The sequence below is a fragment of the Cyprinus carpio genome, chromosome B15, assembly GCF_018340385.1.
Source record: "Cyprinus carpio isolate SPL01 chromosome B15, ASM1834038v1, whole genome shotgun sequence".
Lineage (NCBI taxonomy): Eukaryota > Metazoa > Chordata > Actinopteri > Cypriniformes > Cyprinidae > Cyprinus > Cyprinus carpio.
Genome location: NC_056611.1, coordinates 12120984 through 12140361, shown reverse-complemented (window position 1 = coordinate 12140361; position 19378 = coordinate 12120984).

The following is a 19378-nucleotide window of genomic DNA, read 5'->3' as shown; positions in this document are numbered from 1 at the left end:
AGGATCTGAGCAGACGTACTATACACTTTTTCTTGTCGTAGTACCGCAGGTTTTTGAAAATGTAAGCTGTGCTTGCAGCTTACTTTTCTAAAATAAAGGATTTGGACAATGACTGGTAATCTTTTATATGTTAATGACATTAATTAGGAGTTGTTTACAAGCCAGAGAGCGGAAAACATTCACGCAACTGCACGCAAGTTCAAGATCATTTGCAATTCATAGATTTCACATCTGAAAGAGATGCGAATGTGTGTTTTCTGTGCGTAAGTTCATTCTATGAATCACATGTGAGCATGTTTGAGAGATGATCGTAAGATCAAATTTTGGATGGTTTCTGCGCAACATTTTATAAATGAATTCTTGAATGCTGCTGATTGATTACTTGTCTCTCTGAACTTATAGACTACTGTTTTCATGGCAGTACCAAAAAGACCAGAAGGGCAAGCTCAGGATATCAAGGAGAAAGAATTTCTTCTTCACTTCAATTTGTAAGAGTGTCATCCATATATGCCACTCTGCGGCAACCATTACAGCAATGGAGCAACTGATAGCACGGACCATGTGCTTGGTGGCATGGAGATCTGTGTTTCAGCAGAGCTCTATGTCTCCTCTTGAGACAGTCCCTTGACTTGTCTTGGTCAAGGTCCTTCGGAAGATTAGCCTGCAACACTGCCATGGTGTGCAGCACCCCTCCAGTTTGGCCCACTGCTGCATATGTATTGCCCACCAGCTGAAAAAAAATATTTTGACACATCTTTGAGGGTAAAACCTTGGGGGTGATGGAGGAGATGGGCTTCAAGGATACATATGCTTCAACTCCCATCACATCTTCCTCATTCGAGCTGGATCGGGCCAATGACATGCTCTTGATTAGATCACAATAGGCCACAGAGTAGGCTTCATGACCCAGCCGGAGAGCATCAGAGTGAGATCAGCCATCTCCTTTGAAAGCTGGCCAAGTGTGCTCTACTCAGAAGCAAAATGACACACATACCATTTGTGTCATCTCCTGTTATTTTCTAACTTACTGACCACATACTTTTATACGTTAGTGTATAGTCATCAATTATGGTGTTAGATAAGGTCTCCACATTAGAAATTTTAGATCCAGACCCTGATGTCAGATCCTGCCAGAAGATATTAGTTTAGTCTTGTATCGAAAATGCAGTCAGCAGCATTTTGTCTAATATCCAAAACCTGTTAACAGCAAGTCTTGTCCGTGACCCAAAACCAGTTATTTGTCTGCATAGTTGCATATGTTTCAATGCTCAGAAGTTTTCTGACCAGCACAAATCCAACAAGTGTTATTATACACAAGTGGCCCTACTTTATATTAGGTGGCCTATTATGTACTTACATTTAAATGAATCATTTGATACAATTAACTTATTGTGTACATACATGTGTTTACATTGTACTTATATTTCAAATACCTGCATTTAATTACATCTGTAATTAATTTCTCTAATTACATTTATAATTAGACTGTTCACCCCATCCCTTACAACTTAACCCACCCTTGAACCTACCCATACCATCAACCCTGTCCCTAACCCTTGTCCATATCCAACCTTAATAGCAGCAAAAGTGTTTCGCAATGCAATATGAGCACAATAAGTACATTGTGCTTATTTTTTTGATGTAAGTACATAGTAGTTAAGGGCACCTAAGATTTTTTTGTCTCTGATGTTAAACAAATCTGTTTTATTTTTACACCTGTAAGTATGTTGCTTATTTTGTTCTGTGTATCATAGGTAATGTTACATGCAGTGCAAGACTGATGAGAATGAACCTTACACTTGCCGACTGCACACAGGAAGTCGAGCTGCCCATTTGTGAGGGCCAGTGTGAGACACATAACAGGCAAGTCTAACATCATCAGCCTGTTTATTCTAAAATAAGATAGAATAATTGAGACTTTATTATTTTAAAGACACTTTGTTAAACAGACACTTTATTAGCTGGATGTTCATGTAAAGGCCAGTTGTAGTATTACAAAGATAATATGCAGCTAATAGCAATACGAATCTGCCAATCATTAATTATTTCCCTAACAAATAGCCTTTGGCCACTAAGGTATTGTCAGAACATTTGTCATGTTTTCAGCACAGGATTTATTATTATTATTTTTTTTTTTAGGTTTTAAATATTTGAATATGGAGTCTCATTCCCCATTTTATAAATATTTTGGCATGACAAATTATTGTATTTTCATATTGGCCAATTATTTGCAGCTTAGATAACTGCATGCAAAACAATGTGTTATTTTAAAATATAGATAGCTATTGACAAAGACAATATTAACAAATTAAATAATAATAATAATAATAATAATAAAATATACACAGACAGTGTACCATTTGTATATGTGGCCCCTGAATTCTATATTTTTTATGTTTGTTGTGTTGTCTTGCAGGTGGATTCATACTAACAGCACACTTCAGCTTGAACAGAGTCACCAGTGCTGTAAGGAGAGAAGTTATGAGATGAGAGAAATCACGCTGACTTGCAGTAATAACTCTCTGACCCACTTCACATACCGACATGTCACAGGCTGTGAATGCAGGGTTGAAGGTTAAGTTTACCTGACATACAAATGTATGAAAATGTTAGTTAATGTTACAAAATATTAATTTTGGTTTGTGTGAGTTGTATATGCTCAATTAATAATTAGCTGCTGATGTGTGGGATGATTTAGTTTCAAGCCAAACAAACACATTTCTGCCATTTGTGCTTTTCATCATGTTTTAAAGGGGTCATATGATGTTGCTAAAAAGAAAATCATTTTGTGTATTTGGTGTAGTGCAATGTGTTTATGCAGTCTAAGGTTTAAAAAACACATTTATTTTCCAGATACTGTACATTATTGTTTCTCCTCTATGCCCTGCCTTTCTGAAACGTGTTGATTTTTACAAAGCTCATCTTTCTGAAAAGCGAGGTGTGCTCTGATTGGCCAGCTATCCAGTGCGTTGTGTTTGGCTGAATACCTCAAGTGTGTGACGGAAATGTTACGCCCCTTACCATACTGTGATGACGTCTCCCAGCACGGCCAGATAATACCAATAAATCCCATTTCAAACGAGGCATTTGTTGCATTCAGTGGGGACATAATTAATGATTATAATGACTTATACTGTGTTTTTATGCATTGCATTGCATATAGCGCTGCATAAACACAAAACCATGTCTACATTTGTGATTGGAGAAACGACAAACAACAAGTGCTACTCTATACTGCTCAAAACTCGCATTTGAATCATCTGTAGCAAATTCTTTAAATATGAAAAAATACTTACAGGTTGTGAGTCAGAACAGCCAGCATTGTAGGTTCAGGAAAAAAAAAAACCTCACACAGATATTTGGGTTGAACTGTTCTGGAACAGTGTTGTAAATACAACTTTACCACTGATTTCTAGTTGTGTCCTCTTTTGGAAGAACAAACAAAGAGGTTTCGCTTTCACAACAAAACACACAGCGTCTCCACGACATGCCGGCGGCAGCAGCAACACTACAGCGATAATCAAAGTTATGCCTTCTTTCTTTGCGTAAATATTTAGGCGGTGTTATGCAAATCTTCCCACACAGTGATGTAGAGATGTGGGGCGTGTTTAACTGAGGTGTTTTAGGAGGACGTGGACGAGTCTAAACTTTTATAAAGAATATCTTTTTGGGTTTGAGACTTTAGTCTTGGCATCTTTAGGACACACACTGCTCCGGGTGTGTGTTCACGGTGTGTTCACTTCTCACTGCTGTGTGTGTGCACTTGGATAGGTTAAATGCAGAGCACCAATTTCGAGTATGGGTTACCATACTTGACAAATGTCACGACTTTCACTTTAGGGATCTTATCTATTCACGAACAGCTTGTAACACTCCAAAGAGAAAAGAAAACTTGAAATCGCATAATAGGACCCCTTTAAGTGAATCAGCTTCATTAACTGTCAGTTTGTCTGTGCCAAAATCAATGCTTTATCTTGTTTAAATTATAATCACTATTTTATTTTGTTTTGTCAGAAACTTAATGCAATTATGTGCAATATATTTCAATTATTACTTTAATTTGATCTGTTTTATGTTTTCTGTCACATATGAATAATGCCATACTTGTGTGTGTCTGTGCTTTAACTGTGATTTCACAAACAAATCAAACATGTGATTGTAACCTGTTATCAGGTGTCAAAGCCTCAAAGGCTTGTTATGGAGTCATAATTCATAATAACAGTTAATTCAATAAAAAATAATTTGACACTTGTGGTATTTTAATGTGTATCTGCTTTAACATTACTATATTATTTAAATAATAATAATAATAATAATAATAATAAAGCACTAAAATAAATATAGACTTATTGTTTTTTTTTGTTTGTTTTTCAGAATCCAAATTTTTTTCCTTCTTCCAGGATAATATATATAGCTCTGGAAAAAATTGGGGGCCACTGCAAAATGATCGGTTTCTTAGGTTTTATATTTTTGTTTTATTCTATAAACTACTGATAACATTTTACCCAAATTCCAAATAAACTTATTGTCATTTAGAGCATTTGCAAATGCCAGCTGCTCTAAATAGATAGATCACCCTAGCTGCCATTAACCATTCTTTTTGTAGGTTACGTGATGTCATCCTGTGGTTGTTGAGTGACATTCGAAATAGTTGGTGGTCATCCCAGTCAGTGAAGAATCATTTTTCACCCTCTGTCGGTCTTGTCCTCAACGTCTGCAGCTTGACCTTATTCTTATGAACCGTTGTCTCTGCAATTTTAAGTATGGAAGCAACATGGTGCTCACTGTATCGCTCTGCCAGTAAAGCCAGAATTGAGCCCTTCTTTTCCTCACTCAAACCTTTTCTTTTCAACTCTTATGACATGGTCAATAGCTGTTATTTGCTTCCAATTGCATTTGAGGTACTAGCACTGTTTTTATCATCCAAGCTGGTCCTATTGTTAAAAGAAGTCATAACCATAACAGTAGTTTTTATACTTTACCTTGTTAATTAAGATTTAGTTGAGGTGATCACCTAATCAGTACTAGAGGTCTGCAAGTCCGTTGGGTCCCGATAGGGTCCAACACACTGAGTCTGTTCAGGCCGGGCTTGGGCCATTTTTCTTTTACAGATTGGGCTCGGGTCGGGATTGGGCTCGTTTAGCTTCTCTCCTTTTATTGTGCCCATATACGCGCAGAGCACACATAGGCTACTGTATGAAATATTGTTATAATGATTATTATTATTATACATAGATTATACAATGATTATACATATTATACATAGCCTACGCAATACACAATGAATATATGCACGCTTTAACATACAGGTGACAGTTGACCACAACTATACTCAACTCTATATCTCAACAAGAACCAGCGTTGACAACGTCAAAATTATTAAGCTAAAGTCTACACAGAGTGTGTTTAAAAATGTAAAAGATTGCATGACCAATAATTTTCCATACTCTAGGAAATTAAAAAAAAAAGGGGGGGAAACAAACAGAAAAAAAGGATAAGACAGAGATATACCTTAGGACCAAAAAACTACACGATCTCGTAGATTACAATTTGGCAATTATACGTATTGTACTGTTACTTATCCTCTACTGTCAAAAATGCTGGGTCGTTATTAGACCGTAAAATTTTCTTTTGAAATCAATGATTTCGCATGTTCTACAAAAACAGCAGTCTTTCATCTTAGAAACACATTGCCAAGATACTAAAAATGTTTACCTTTTTCTGATGCCAGAAAAGCTAGTTCTACTGAATGCTTTTAGGACCTACTAGATTGCGAATCTTGGGATGTTTTACCCCCCCAGGATAGGTGGTTGTCCTGCAATCCTCATAAACAATCTACAAGGGGTACTGGGGGTCAAATCAGCGGCCTGAGTCCTTACCAGTGTCAAGAAAATATGAATCATATTACCCCAATTGTTACAGCTCTCGGCACTGGGCTACCTTATTAAGTTCCCGGTATATTTTACAAAATATTATTACTTACGTCTAAGGCCCTTAATGGCCTTCGCTCCTGCGTACCTAACTAGTCCTTCTTACCCCGCTACAAACCATGACGCCTCCCTAAGGCACAAAACACTGGACTTTTGATAGCTACCTAGGATAGCAAAGTACCAGTGAAAGGAGGTAGAGCGTTTTTCGCATTTGGCAGCCCAAACTCTGGAATAACCTTCCTGATAATGTTCGCCCCCACGGCTTCAGACACACTTTCCTCTGGTTAAATCTAGATTAAAAACACACCTCTTTGGCCAGCATTCAAATAATGCATCTCATAATTTTGGGACTGCCGTTATATCTGATCAAATGCGCATTATTATTCTTTAGCTTGGGTTTAAACTAATTAATGTTACTACTTGGCTGGAACAGCAGCTACGCTAATTATTGTCTCTATTTTGTTTCTCTGTTTTGGTAACTAGGATTTACACAAGCTTCAGTCCTGGATCTCCAGAACACCTGAGAAGAGATGATGCCAGCCCCTCAGAGGACCCTTAGATGATGCTAACCCAGAGACACATACAGACACTACCACATTTTTGCTACAGTTTGATTGCATAATTGCTGCTTACAATAGTGTTAATCGCGTCTGTTTGTTTACGTCTTTTATTGATTTTTTTCGGAACATTTCTGCCCGTATGCCACATAAACTGACAGTCATCACTGATAACTACTACTAAATATTGTAGAAACTTAATTTTTCTGTAAAGTTGTTGCTTTGCAATGATTTGTATCGTAAAAAGCGCTATACAAATAAACTTGAATTGAATTGAATTGAACAGTTGACCATTCAGAGCATCGGGGAGAAATTGGAGTGTGGGAAATTATTAAAAGTTCACAACGCTTCAGGGAAAAGCTGCAGTTTTGATTTGATTACCATGACAAACACCGAGCCAGTTGGTCGTCTTGTGCTCTCCTCATTAGACGTGCCTTGAAATGCATCTAAATGGATTATGATTATAATGAAAACGTTTTTTGGTTTTTCCTGATATGTTTTATTTCGTTAAGTACTAATTTAAAGCTTTCTATTAGATATATTTAGCATGTCTGTGAGGCATGTATTCGCTGAGTTTTCAATTTTTGTGAAGTGCTCCTGTTCAGACCAGAACGACAGAAAAGCGCATCATGTTTGTTTTTCTTTATATTTTAAAAGCAGCAGCGTTTTGTTGATATTGTGAGTTGAACAAAAATAAAATTAGACCCTTTACAGTTACAAATGATGAATTACTCTTACCTTATTTGTGATATATATGGATGGAATGCATGTAAGTGATCAGGCTGGTGCCTCCATGTCCTGAGAGTGGTTTATCTTCCACTCTCCGTACAAACTATTGGATATAGCACACATTTATCCTGGGTTTAACGTTTAAACATTGTTATATGCTTGAAATGTTTTAGTATATCTATAGATTTTATTTTAGGCAAGTCATGATGATTTGAGAAGGCTGGAAATAGTATCAACATATAATGATCAGCTCACTGTCTGCCGCTGGCCACTTGGTCATTACTTTTAAAAAACAAAAACTTATAGTTAAGGAACAAAAAATGCTCCAAGTGTTTTTCGAAGTTAGCTTAAAAAAATAAACAAAATATAATCACTTTGCCATTACATGCAAAACTGAACTATTTTTAATAGCTGAAACAGTAGTATAAGCTGTTTTTTTGGAGAAAGGGGGGATAATAATAGTGAACTGCGGAGTCAGTAACAACGGGCCGGGCTAGAGCCTAAGTGTCCTCGGCCAGGGCCGGGCTAGGGCCTAAATTTGCGAGCCCGTTCAGGTTCTAATCAGTTACTCTATAAGCAGAAATAGGTGGGTGCCTGTGGCTAGAATTTAGCAGACACTGAATGGAATGGCTGCTATACATGTAGAGCTTTATCATAATAATCCAATATAGGCCTAGCCTTTTTATTATATTTTTATTCTAATAATGATTTTTTTTATATTAATAAATTGATATTTTGATAGTTTTGGATATAGAGTGACTGCTGCTGTGGCACAATCTGAATTGTGGCAGTGAGTGGTGATTTTTTACAGGAAAAATAGTTAAAGTTTTCTCACTTTTCCACCATACACTACACACACACTGTTTTTCCAGTGACTGCATTCACCTTTCTCTGGCATCGACCCATCTCTGTTTGTCCAAAGCATATGAGATAGCATTGGTCTGCTCTTCCTCTGTACCATCTGAGAAACCCCAGACCCCTCGCTGTAGAGAAGTGGACCTGTTGACATGATCACCAGATGGACATGAACTGTTTGGTTTACTGATTATATGACATAACTCTGAATGATAAGCCTTAACTGTGAGCAAAGTCCTCCATTCCATTCTGATGGACACAGGCAACAGCCCAGGTATATTTGATCTCTATATCTCTAGTTGTCTGACCAGTTTCTTGTTGTTTGTAAAAAGATCACGTGTGTTGCAGAGATGAGTTTATTTGTATTAATATTTGTATTAATATGCAATGTATTCTATTATACTATGCACACGAACCGGGTATATTGTCACAGCTGTGAATATAGATATATATACACACACACATACATAAATCTATTACATACTTTCATATATGTATATATAATATATATAATCATAGATATATATATATATGATATATATATATATATTATCGATTAAGTATGTATGTATTTATGATCACAGGTGGTGTGGTGTGTATTTCTGTCTGTATAAGCTTGTTACACTATACAATGGCCAGAATAAAAATTGCCAATAAAGGTGATTTTCATGTTGTTATTTTTTTTTTATATAAAAATATAAAAGGTAGCATATAAAGAAATGACAAACCAGTATTTTGTCAAAAAGCATAAAATGTATAAATAAGTATAATAATATATATTTTTTCTTTTTCTCTTAATTCATTCTTGAAAACTTTTTCAAACACCGCCTTCCTCTTGGCAGGAAAATGTGGTGCAATTTCTGAATCCACTCTCAGCTCCCCCTCAGGGGTCTTTCCCCTCTGATGATGTTTTCTTATGGGCCTAATGGGCTCCTGGAAAAAAAATGCTGTTTGCACGATAATAATCCTGGTGTTAAGACGCCCTGCACTGTTCTGTCATCTGTCCCTTCGTATTGTTTCCAGAGCATCATGAGTGATGGAAAAAAAGATGGCACAAGAGCCATGCTGCTCCAAATTAAAGGTAATTTTGACTTATCTTCTCCTGCTTTTAAGATTCTTGTTTTATGTTTGGCCTATTATGATCAAAGACATTGAACATGATAACAGCTCATTTAATCCTATTAGTATGCAATTACTTTCTATTGACTCTCTCTAACACAGTTTTCAGATCATTTTCTGAGATTTTGTTTTATATAACGGTCTCAAAATAATTAGCCATTTAAGTCTCAGACAAATTCCATTGCATGTTAAATATTAAACCAACTCGCAAAAAGAAAATAGTACAAGCACAAATTTCGAGTAAAAACAAACAAACAAACAAACAAACAAAACCATTAAACTATAAATTTGTATGTAGCACTTTATTTTACAGTCATGTTACTCATGTACATAATACTGTATGTACTTATTGAGTAATTACACAATTACTAGGTAATAACTAGGTAATAATTCTGAACCTACTGCTACCACTAAACCTTACCCTACCTCAAGACTGTAACAATTGAATGTTTAGTCAAAGTGGCTGGCCCAAGTCTTGGAAAAGCTAGGGATGTAGCCATTCTTTTAGAAGTGAAATCCATTTGAATCGTTACACAAGTGCTACAGAAATTACAATCTGCTTTTACCTTCGGAGAGAATAAAAAAAAAAAAAAAAAAAAAAACAAAAAATGCTTCAAGGTTATAGTGAAGGGGAATTTATTCCTAATGAGAAGGACCAGTTTCCAAATCTGCTTCTTTAGCAAAATATAGGGGATTGTACAGGTTTTATTTATTTATTTATTTATTTATTTATTTATTTATTTTAGAATCTGAAAAGGTGACAGAAATGGATTTTTATGAAAGTAATGGGGGGAAAAATTGTATAAAGCTTGTGTAAAATCTTTTAACAAAAAGGGATTACATGAAAGAGTTGACACACCGTGGCGTTACTGTTTTTAAGATGAATAATAATGTTAGACCAGAGTGGAGAGCACTGTACAAGCCACCGTTAACTAAAAGAGTGGAGATCTACAATGGAGGAATTCTGCATGGCATTATTGCTGTTAAAAGATTTTATTTCCGTTTTAAATCCAGATGTTAGCAATGAATGTCCTTTTTGTTTTCAGAGAGAGACTGTTTTTCATAACCTTTTTGTATTGTTCAAGACTAAAGCCTTTATTTGAGGGTTTTGCAAAGATCTTTTTAATAGTTTTAATGAGAAGTTTTCTGTGCAAAACTTTTATTTTGGGCTTCAATATGTTCAAAAAAACGAAAGAATGAGTGTCAGTTGCTTAATTTTTATTTGGGGGTAAAGCAAAAATGGCCATTTACATAAGCAGAAGAGATAAAATTGAGCAACATAATTGATTATAACTGTTGAAAGGATGTTTAGAGCTATGATCAATCAAGGCTTTTAATTGATTTTCATTTTACAAAGCTATGGACTCCTTAAAATATTTTTGAAAGAATGTGGTGTCATAGAGGAGCTTTGTCTTCTGCTATTGAAAATGAACTTTATTTTTGCACTCTCTTTGTAAAAATTTATAAAATTGTGAAAAAAATGATTAATGTGTTGCTATGTGACTAATCTTTTTTGTTAAATAAAGATGCTTGAAAAAACTCAAATCTCTCTCTCTCTCTCTCTATCTCTCTCGCTCTCTCGTCATCTCCTCTCTCTCCTTCAGATTTTTTTGGCTGCCATGTGTTTTGTTTACTTTGCCAAAGCATTTTCAGGGGGGCTAACATGAAGAGCTCGATCACACAGATTGAGAGGCGTTTTGACATTCCCAGCTCACTGATTGGATTTATTGATGGGAGTTTTGAAATTGGTGAGAATAATAATAATAATAATAATAATAATAATAATAATAATAATAATAATAATAATAATAATAAAGAAATTACATATTTTGGGGGACTAAAATGTTGCAAAAAAATCTTCATATATCCACACACTCTGATTGCATATATTTACCTTTTACATTTTTAATATAATCATTTAGCAGACGTTTTTATCCAAAGCCACTTACAAATGAGAACAATAGAAACAATCAAACCAACGAGAGAACAACAACAGTATACAAGTGCCATGACAAGCACAGAACTCATAGCAAGGTGTTTTTTTTTCTTTTCTCGTTTTTTTTCTTCTTTCTTCTTTCCAAGAATAGGATAGACAAGAAACTAATTTTACGCACTATTTTACACTAGTTTAAAGGTGGATTTTAAATTATTTTACACTTTGGTGAATTGGTGGCTAAATTCCACTATTATCTCATATAAGGTGTTTCCATACATCATCTTGTTATGCCCCACTCACAATTAGGTTACGGGGGTGGACCTTCAGGGTTTTTTGCACCCTAAAAAGCAATACCTTTCCATCAAAATCACATTGTCCCCAAATTTATGAAAAATTATCTTATTGTTGTCCTCAAAAAGTTATACTGGACACTTACATCACATGTATAAATATATAACTTTGCACAAAAAAAAAAAAATTGTACCAATGTGTGTGGATGGCAGATGGCTTTTAGAAATAGCTTTCTTTTTTCAGTGCGATTTTGTTGGAACTTTAACTCAAATTTTTTGGGTGACATTTAAATCATCTATATAAGTAGTAATGAATAATGAATAATAGTACATGAATGAAATAAAAAGTTGTCTGCCATGACAACACTCAGAGGTATTTGCATGGTAATAAAACATGACAATGTTAATGTATATAATTCAAGCATCCGACCTAATAACCCCAGAAGAAACAGTCCGAAGCGAACAGATAAGGACAAGCAGTTTGGGTAATTGTGGTTTTCGCCTCTCGTTCTTCCTGTTTCCACCCCCCCTCATTAGACGTAGTGCCCATGAATTCGGGTCGTTGCTTAGGAAAACTGTGTACTTTTAAATTACTGCGTTGTCCCTCTGCTTTAAAACCACTGGTAAAATACGTGTGACGTGGTCGGTTTGGTTTTGTTTCTGCGTTTGCCTAATCGCGGCGGGACTGGAAACAAAGGTTCGGGCTCGGTTCGGTCGTATTCGGCAAATAGGGAGGAATAGGGAGGCGTGACCAAGCTGTGATCTTCAATCACAGGTAATCAGGCAGATATTATAATTGGATAAGTGTCACCCACACCAGCACCTCCGTGTGAAAAGCCATCCTCGTGTGAAAGACCTCGTGTTTGAAGAACCTAAGCTTGTAAAGACCATGCTAGACAGAGAAGAGAAGTGGTCCAAGAACTGAGCCCTGACAGCACCCCAGTAGTTAGATGTTGCGACTTGGACACCTCACCTCCAAGATACTTTGAAGGACCCATCAGATAGGTAAGACTCAAACCACTGGAGTGAGCGGTTCCGAGATGACTCCCTTGTCAGTAGGGGCTGACAGAGAGACCTGGTAGTTAACCGTGTCAAAAGCAGATAGATCAAGCAAGATAAGTATTGAAGATTTGATTCTGCTCTGCCAGTCTTATTTCAACAACCGAGAGAGCAAGGGGCAGTCTCAGTTGAACTGTCCAATCTTCTGAAGCCAGATTGGTTGTCAAGGAGGTTGTTCTGCGTGAGAAAGGTAGAGACTTGTTCTGAACACAGCCTCGCAATCGCTAAGTTTTTGCAATGAAACTGAAGACACTGGAACTGGTCTGTAGTTCTCTAAAAGAGATGGGTTGAGGGTGGGTTTTGGCAGTGGAGCACGAGCCTGTCTAAATGATGAGGGGTGAAAACACCAGTGGAGGGATATGTTAATGATGTGAATGAGTGCAGGCACAACTGCAGGAGAAAAACGCTTGAAGGAGATGAGATGGAATAGACTGCCGGACAAGTAGTAGGGATGATTAGAAAGGATGAGTTTGGAGACTTCTGCCTCAGAGAGTAAAGAGAAGGATGAATGACTGCTGTTTCCAATGAATATGTGGCTTGAGGCACCAGCTGACCAAAGTCTGAAATTCACTGATGTTTTTATTGGTCACACAGTAAAGGCATAATTAAAAAATGCAACGTGTTAGCAGTTTGAAAAAATCAAGAATTTAACAACATGAGTTAATAATTGGTAATTATTTGTAATGCTGGACCGTTTCTCATTTCGCATTAGCAGCAAATGGAACCTGAAGATTATTATAATTATTGTCAGTATTATTTTTAAAGGAAGAATGAACCCGAAATGAAAACAGCTTTTAATCCGTTCGTATATATATAGATATATATATATATATATATATATGGACTGTTTAAAAACAATAGCATGCATAAGAGCCTTTGTGTAAGAGTAGGTTTTTTTTTTTTTTTTTTTTTGATGAGGTAGACTTTAGCCTAAGACTATCCTATTTTTAATGGCTTTTAAGGATGTTATAATGTATATTATAATGTTATTGTTGTTTTACGTCTTTAATTCATTTGGTGCAATGTAGCATTCAGTTCGCGCAAATCCATCCCTTTGCGCCACCAGGCGGTAGCTTTCATTAATGATTTTAACATCGCCGACTGATTTGCAGAACTTTACAACCCCGCGGCGGGTACAACAAGGCATTACCCATTTTGGTTGTCTACCATCTGTATGTTAACTTAGCATGTTTCTTAAATATCTGCAAACATATTATGGTATTTCTATGCTTTAGTAGAGTCAAAATCTTACATACAGCACCTTTAAACTGCATAAACCCATTTCATTACACCAAATACACAAAATAATGTTCCTTTTAGCAACATCATATGACCCTTTTAAGGACTCAAAAACAGGACTAACAACCGTATTTAGCTGCTGCTGTGTGAACGCTTAATGGCTGTACATAAACATATTTATTAACTTTGCAGCTGTGATGAAAACTTTCAAACAAGCAAAGTGATCACATAAACAATTACAGCACTTTCAGAAACAAGTCTGTCGATGTTAGCCTATCAAATACCCTTAAGTATATTTACATTTTACATTTAGTCATTTAGCAGACGCTTTTTATAAATAATCTCTACAAATAGCAATAAAAAAGAAAACAGATAGAATAGAAAAACAATCAGTTAGCCTAAAGCTAGTGTTAGAAGTGCTTTTTTATAATTGTATAATAAATGAAAAGAAAATAGATAGAATAAAAAAGATTAGAAAGGTAGTTAGAGGTTTTTTTTTTTGTATATAATAAATGAAAAGAAAATAGATAGAATAGTGAAAGTGCAGTGAGTAGAAAGTTAATAGAGTCAGAGGGTCAAATAAAGATGGAAGAGATGTGTTTTAAGGGAATTATTTGATAGGGTTGATTTGGTTGGGTTGTTCAGGTAGTTGGGATAGGATAATTTAAAAGTCCGTAAAAGTGACTTTGTGCTTCTTTGGGATGGCACAATCAAGCGGTGTTCACTTTTGCAGAACGCAAGCTTCTAGAGGACACACACAAGTCTGAAGTAATGAATTTAGGTAAAGGGGTGCAGAGCCATGGTGGTTTTGTATGCAAACATCAATGCCTTGAATTTTATGCGAGCAGCTATTGGTAGTCAGTGCAAATTGATAAATAGAGGTGTGGCATGTATTCTTTTTGGCTCATTAGAAATTAATCTTGCTGCCGCGTTCTGGATTAATTGTAAAGGTTTGGTAGAACTGGCTGGAAGACCTGCCAAGAGAGCGTTGCAATAGTCCAGCATGGACAGAAAAAGAGCTTGAACAAGGAGTTGTGCAGAATGTTCTGAAAGAAAGGGCCTGATCTTCTTAATGTTGAATAAAGCAAATCTGCAGGACCGGACAGTTTTAGCAATGTGGTCTGAGAAAGTTAGCTGATCATCAATCCTAACTACAAGGTTTCTGGCTGTTTTTGAAGGAGTTATGGTTGATGTGCCTAACTTGATGGTGAAATTGTGATGAAACGATGGGTTTGCTGGAACCAACAAGCAGTTCTGTCTTAGCAGGGTTGAGTTGAAGGTGACGGTCCTTCATCCAGCAAGAAATGTCTGTTAGACAAGCTGAGATGCGAGCAGCTACTGATGGATCATCAGGATGGAATGAGAGAGGTAGAGCTGAGTGTCATCAGCATAGCAATGGTATGAAAAGTCATGTTTCTGAATGACAGAACCTAATGATGCCATGTAGACAGAGAAGAGAAGTGGTCCAAGAACTGAGCCCTGAGGCACCCCAGTAGTTAGATGTTGCGACTTGGACACCTCACCTCTCAAGATACTTTGAAGGACCTATCTGATAGGTAAGACTCAAACCACTGGAGTGCGGTTCCTGAGATGCCCTTTGTCAGTAGTGGGGTTGACAGGAGGATCTGGTGGTTAACCGTTTCAACAGCAGCAGATAGATCAAGCAAGATAGTATTGATGAATTTGGATTCTGCTCTTGCCAGTCTTAGGGCTCAACACTGAGAGCAAGGCAGCCAGTTGAATGTCCACTTCTGAGCCAGATTAATTGCTGTCAAGGGGTTGTTCTGTGAAAGGTAGAAGACTGGTTGAACCCAGCCCCCCCCCCCCTCGTTCCCGTGTTTTTGCAATGAAAGGAAAAAGGGAACTGGTCTGTAGTTCCTCTAAACGAGATGCGGTTGAGGTGGGTTTTCTTAAGTATTGGGAGTTATAGGAGCCTGTCTAAATGATGAGGGAAAACCCAGTGTGGAGAGATATAGTAAAATGATGTGAGTGATTGGCAGGTACAACTGCAGGAGAAATGGCTTGCAGGATATGAGATGGAATAGGATCAAAGCGGACAAGTAGTAAGGATGATTAGAAAGGATGAGTTTGGAGACTTCTGCCTCAGAGAGTGTGAAGAGAAGGAGTGAATGCGTTGTATGTTTGCTGGTGAGATGTGTTATAACGATTGGGGGATTGTGGTGTGGAAAATTGTGCACTGATGTTTTTTTAATTTTATTAATGAAAAATGTGGCAAAGTCGTCAGCTAATTAAGATTATTGCAGGAGGGGTGGGAGGAGGAGGACAAAGAGCGAGGAAAATGTTTAAAAAGCATGCCAGAGTTAGACGAATTGTTACTTTTTGTTAGGACGTATTTCCCCTTTTAAGCCAGTGGAGACCTTAGCAGAGGAGGAAGAGAGGAATGACTGATACACATTAATGTCAGTAGTATTTTTGTATTTGCGCCACACCCTTTCAGCAAGCTTTAACTTAGAACGTGTTCTCGTAAACATCAGATAACGCAAGGGTCTGAAGGGGTGTCACGGGCTGCCTGGAAGACAAGAGGCAACAGTGTCTTAACCAGATGTAAGAGTGGATGCAAAGTATCAGTAGTACTGTTAGTATCAAAAGAGTGCTAACAGTTTTAGGGGAAGGAAGCTAAGAGCAACCATAGCAGATAGGCCGGGGGTGAAGTGAGTGTAGGTTACGTCGAAAGATGACATGTGGAGGGGTAAGTGATGTGGTCATGGACCATGTTGAGCCAAGATGAGGAGGAAGTGATCCTAGGTGTTGCAAGGAGTAAACCAGTACATGTCAGGGACAGTGTCAGTGAAATAAGGTTCCAGTTGTTGCCTGATTTGTGAGTAGCAGTAGCTGACACTCTGCTGAGATCAAAAGAGGCAAGCAGAGTGTGGAAGTCAGCAGATGAGGTTTATCTAGGTGGATGTTGAAATCTCCAAGCATAACTAGGGTAGTACCATCCTCAGGAAAGGTTGAAAGAGCAGCATAATCTAATTCATCCAAACAAAAGTTACCTAGTGGTCCTGGGGGTCGATAGACAACTACAAAATGTATTTTAAGAGGGTATGTAACAGTAACGGAATGAGATTCAAAGGAACTGTTGATACCCAGAGATGGTAAAGGATTAAATATATATATATATATATATTATAGTATATATATATATATATATATATATATATAAATATATATATATATATATATATATTGTTGGGACAGGTAGCAATAAGAGGCTGGAAAAGTTAAATATACATATAAGGTACAGCTGAGGACCAATTTGCAGACTTATTAGGTCAATTGGCAACATGATTGGGTATAAAAAGAGGCCTCTCAGAGTGGCAGTGTCTCTCAGAAATCAAGATGCTTAGAGAGGATCACCAATTCCCCAATGCTATGGCAAAAAAATAGTGGAGCAATATCAGAAAGGAGTTTCTCAGAGAAAAATTGCAAAGAGTTTGAAGTTATCATTATCTACAGTGTCAAGTCAAGTCACCTTTATTTATATAGCACTTTAAACAAAAAAGATTGTGTCAAAGCAACTGAACAACATTAATTAGGAAAACAGTGTGTCAATAATGCAAAATGACAGTTAAAGGCAGATCATCATTGAATTCAGTGATGTCATCATGCAGCTCAGTTCAGTTTAAATGGTATCAGTGCAATAATTTGCAATCAAGTCAACGATATCGCTGCACTGTAAAACCTGACAAGTCACAGTAACTCAAACCATTTGAGTAAACAGATATCCTTAAAAACCTGACAAGTTAGGGTTTACTCAAACCATTTGAGGCAAATTGATTGCCTTAAACCATTTAAGTTTTAAACTAACACACTGTAAAACCCGACAAGTAACATAACTCAAACCTTTTGTGTAAACAAATATCCTTAAAAACATGACAAGTTGGGTTTACTCAAACCGTTTGAGGAAACCGATTGCCTTAAACCATTTAAGTTTTAAACTTAACAGTTATGAGTACTCTGAACTTAATTCAGTTGAGTTCACTGAAAGAAGATATACATTGCAATTAAGTAATTAAGTGATTAACTGAGTGATAATTGAGCATTAGTGATGAACACCTGCTGTTAACAAACAGAATTACTGAAGAAAAGAGAGAAAGGAACTACAACTGACTTCAGACACAGCCTCACTAAAAACCTGACAAGTTATGTTAACTCAAACCGCTTGAGGAAACCGATTGCCTTAAACCATTTAAGTTTTAAAACTAATTGTTATGAGTACTCTGAACTTAATTCAGTTGAGTTCACTGAAAGAAGATATACATTGCAATTAAATAATTAAGTGATTAATTGAGTGATAATTGTGAATTAGTGATGAACAGCTGCTGTTAACAAACAGAATTACTGAAGAAAAAGAGAAACACAAGAACTACAGCTGACTTCAGACACAGCCTTAGATAAAAAAAAACTGAAATAAAATACATTAAATCTCTCAAGATCTGATTAAACAACCCCACAAACAGCATCACCAGCTCCAATTTATTAATAACCAGACTGACTTTATTTCTGTCAGATGTCTACAGAAGATCTGATTGAGAATGAACTAAGGTTTAGATGTTGATTTATTGTTTCATTTGAAGTAACCATGTTAGAGATCAGTGTTTGCTTTAGTTGGGCTCTTGACCCTTGATTGTTGTTTTAGTTTTTTTCTCTGGCTGTTGTAACCATTTGCTGTAACTCAAAAGCCCAGAGAAAATATCATCAGGTGTTATACACACTCACACTCCTTGGAAGCTGCTTTTATCCAAAGCAACTTACAGTGCATTCAGGTTAGCATTTTTTTTTACCTAACTTTTACCTAGATGTTGGTTGTTATACTGCATATTGTAGTGATGATAATCATTGATTATTGAACTGTTTAGAGTCTAACCTCTGATGAAATAAATTGTTGTGTAATTAGCTGGATTGATTACAGTAAAAGTGATTCTAAGAGCCAGTGAGCCTCTAGATAATCAGTTATTATAGCATCTTTCCAAACAGTTTGGTTTTCACCAGCTGGTGTCATTAGTCATTGACAGATTATCAATAATCATATATAGAACCTCAACAATGGAGGTGACCATAAAAAAAAAAAAACAATGCAGCAGAGCATGCTGGGAGCCATGGATGGGTTTTGTACTACAATAGTACACAGCATGCATTGCAGCATGTTTTTTTTTTTTTCGTAACCATTGTTGAGGTTCATATTCTGATTATTGATGTCTGTGTGTGACTAATTAACACCCACAGAAAACAAAACTGTTTGGAAAGTCCTTTATATTAACTGATTATGAAAGAACCACTGACTTTGAATGGCTTTTATTGTAATCAACTGGAAGTAACTATAGAACACCTATTTAGTAAGATTTTGAACAGCTGCATAATTGATGATTATCATCATCAATATGCTGTATAACAACCAATACCTGATCATATTTTCTCTGGGTTTTTGAGTTATAACAAACATGTTTCAAAAAACACATGGTTACAACGCCCATAAAATAAACTGAGACAGAAATCAAGGGGTCAAGAACCCAACTAAAGCAAACACTGATGTCTAACATGGTTACTTCCAAATGAAACAATAAATCAACATCTAAACCTTAGTTAATTCTCAATCAGATCTTCTGTAGACGTCTGAAAGAAATAAAGTCAGTCTGGTTACTA